Source organism: Chiloscyllium punctatum, chromosome 36, assembly GCF_047496795.1.
Source record: "Chiloscyllium punctatum isolate Juve2018m chromosome 36, sChiPun1.3, whole genome shotgun sequence".
Taxonomy (NCBI): Eukaryota; Metazoa; Chordata; class Chondrichthyes; order Orectolobiformes; family Hemiscylliidae; genus Chiloscyllium; species Chiloscyllium punctatum.
This window is the reverse complement of record NC_092774.1, coordinates 67,036,067-67,039,451: the sequence shown is the minus strand read 5'-3', so window position 1 is coordinate 67,039,451 and position 3,385 is coordinate 67,036,067. Positions and strand designations below refer to the sequence as shown.

At 45.2% G+C, this 3,385-nt stretch overlaps 1 non-coding gene across 1 annotated transcript; it reads right to left on the bottom strand.

Moving 5' to 3' along the window:
* Window positions 1–2,512: 2,512 nt before the first annotated feature.
* Window positions 2,513–2,584, bottom strand: trnaw-cca (transfer RNA tryptophan (anticodon CCA)). Its single transcript has one exon. It is a non-coding gene; the product is annotated as a tRNA-Trp (tRNA).
* Window positions 2,585–3,385: the final 801 nt, after the last annotated feature.

The following is a 3,385-nucleotide window of genomic DNA, read 5'->3' as shown; positions in this document are numbered from 1 at the left end:
TTTAAAAATGCTAAGTTTGACAATGTATCCCATCAAGTTCAACACAAACCCAGAGTTGAAGAAGTCAGAAGCCAGAACATCAAGGGGACCAAAACTGATCACAATATTCCAGGTGCAGCCTCATCCACGTCCTGTAGAACTACAACATAAGTTGCCAACATCTATACTCAATTCCCTAACTGATGAAGGCCAGTGTGCTGAAACCTTTCTTCACTGCCTTGTGTACCGATGTAATCAGAGATATAGGACCTACTTTAAACTGATCCACGATCCAGCTGCTGGGAGCACAGAAGCAGAGTAGTGCTATGTGAGTGTGCTGGGCAGATAACCTTGAGGTCGATGGCTAAAAACCATGTGGTGTCTCCGTAAGCTGCTTTCATTTAAAAAGGTGCTCTGTTCTGTATCTTGCCTTTACATCTGTTTCCCAAAGCCTCTTCAGTGGCGGAGTGGCAGCTGGAGCCCAGGAGTTCAACAACCCCCCGGAGCTGGAGGAAGGTCCAATCTCCAAGAAGCGGGGTGGCGGGGGGTGGGGGGGTTTGGGGTAAGGCTGGAAGCTGGATTTGCTCAAGGCTTGTATCTATTAACTCATTTAAATGTTACCTACTGTATGGGGCTATGGTTTACATTAAAACCGGAGGATCATATCAGAGTGTTTATATTTAGCAGTGGTAGTTGGTAAAATGCACTCTCTGGAGGAGCACTTTCTGTGATGCTGCATTTCTTGCCTTCTGCCCTTCCCCTACTTCTTATCTCCCATCTTGATTTTATATTTTTTTGGTCAAATTTAATTTCATATTAATCAGACTTGGTATTCACTGTGTGGTATTAATTTGTTTATTTGATTATTGTAAGTCAAATTAATGCTGTAATTTAATTTCTGATGTCAGAGTTTGACATTGAATGTGCAGGTGTGAATACCAGTAAGTTGTGAAAATAAATCAAGAACATGTGGTTATTAACAAAAAGAGCAGTTCACTGATATTCATGAAATTGTCTCATTTGGGAGTGATGATTCAAATCTGACCAACAAACCGTTTAATGCGGTCACCCAATTTAATTATAATTTTCAACGCTGGCAGGCTAAGATTTATACAATCTATTTATAAGATTATGTTCATTGCTCACAATATGGTCTCATCTAAATTCGGGAAACTGGACACCAACTAGCGGAACATTTCAGGGACCAACTCTGGGACACTGAAACTAAACGACCGACGGCCCTGTGGCTGAACACTTTAACTCACCCTCCCATTCCGCCAAGGACACGCAAGTCCTGAGCCTCCTCACTGCCAAACTCTTGCTACCCGACGCTTGTCGAAAAACCAACTCTTCTGCTTTGGGACCCTCCAACCACATGGTATCAATGCAGATTTCATCAGTTTCCTTATTTCCTCTCCCCCACCTTGTCCCAGATCCAACCTTCCAATTCGACACCAACCTCTTGACCAGTCATACCTGTCCACCTTGCTTCTCACCTATTTGCTCCACCCTCATCTCTGACCTATCACCATCAATCCCTACCTCCATCTAACTATTACACTCCCAGCTACCTTCCCTCCAGCCCCACTTCCTTCCCATTTATTTCTCAGCCCCCTTGGGCCACCCTTTATTCCTGATGAAGAGCTTATGCTCTGAACCAAGACTGTGATGAAGCAACATCCTCAACAAATAGGAAATAGCTCCCAAGTCAGATTTCATCCCCTCTTCTGTTTCCCAGTTCATTCAGAAATAAGGAATGTCTTTTCCTTCCACTAGAAAGTGGTCTTCCACTTTGCGCTGTCTGAAGTGTTATCCCTCACCACTCCTTCAGACACCTTTTAAGAATCCTTTCAACCTGTTTTTCTAACAATTGTGGAGGTGACCAAAAGCAAACATTTCACTCCTCCTCAATGCCCCATTTCTCCTCCTATGAGCCATTTTGTCCTGTTGTCTATGTTACAAGCAGCTGAGTGCACTTGGTTTCTGCATTGAAATTTGGCCATTGAAGTGAACAGGATTAATATTTATCGATGGCTAGCTGTGTTTGCACTAACTGTAATTATCCACCAATACGATGTCTTTTGTTCCAACCAAAACTGGAAACAAAGACCTGTGTTTATATTGCAGTCGGATGTAGAACATCATCCCAGTGATCTTCACGTTATTATAGTTTACTGAGGCCATAACAGCATTGCGTGGCAGTTTGATGTGACTAAAACCTGGATGGCAATCTCTAGATTATGTTGTGAAAATATCGGTATAATGTTATTCACACCCCGCGGTCACCAACTGAACGAACCGGCTGTGTTTAAATCCCGTGATGAACAGTGTGTGTTTTACTTCTCACATTGCGGGGAGCTGAGCATTTACCCAAACAATGGGCACACCACCTCCCTGACACAGTTTTCACAAATCAAACTGACAGCAAAGATTCACGTGTGATCGAAAGTTATCGCAAAGAAGATTTGACACGACCGATATACGGAAAGAACATACTCCTTTCTTGATTTGAAATGTAAGAAGTTGATTGCAGTGAGCCTGACGTGATTTGAACACGCAACCTTCTGATCTGGAGTCAGACGCGCTACCGTTGCGCCACAAGCTCACGGACGACTGATAACCTCTATTCATGCTTAAAGGAATTGATCGCACTACAATGATTTTCCGTTCATGTCTGTTCTGTTTCTCCCCCTTCTCTTCCAAGGGTTGGGCTTGTCTTTCGATTTGCAGAAGTTGAGATGTTCTGGATGCTGTGATCCACGGCAAACACAGGCTGGAGGACCTTCGGCTCAGAAAGATGCAGCTGGAAGCCGGGCTGCAGACACGTTGGGGGAAAAGGGGAAAGTTAACTGGACACTTTATTCTGGGAGATGGTCATTCCTCTACAGACAAAGCCTTCTGACTGGGTCAGTGGACAAGGTCAAGAGGGTGTCAGCACAGGTCAGACAGATAAAGGGGATCTGAGAGAGGTCTGCACGAGTGAGGAGCTAACTGGCTGCGTGGTGGGAGTAAGAACAATGTTGGGGAGGGGGCAGTGGTTGTCAGGGAGAGAATAGTGGCAGGGATTGTCACCATTCTCTGCAGTTGGCAGCAGAAGACCAGATTGCATCAGTGTCTGCCTGGCGCCAGGATTTGGGAACCGGTGAGCTCAGGACTGGAGAAATGGAAAAGGGAGGTTGCAGCAGGCGTGGTCTAACAATGTCAGGAGGAGACAGCCTCTGCTGAAGGCTCATGAGAAATCAGAAGCTACAAAGACAAAGCAGAACTCCAAAGCTCTGGGCGGCATGGTGGCTCAGTGGTTAGCACCACTGCCTCACAGTAATACGGACTTGGGTTCAATTCCACTCTCATGCAGCTCTCTGTGTGGACTTTGGCATGTTCTCACCTTTGTGTCTGCATGGGTGAA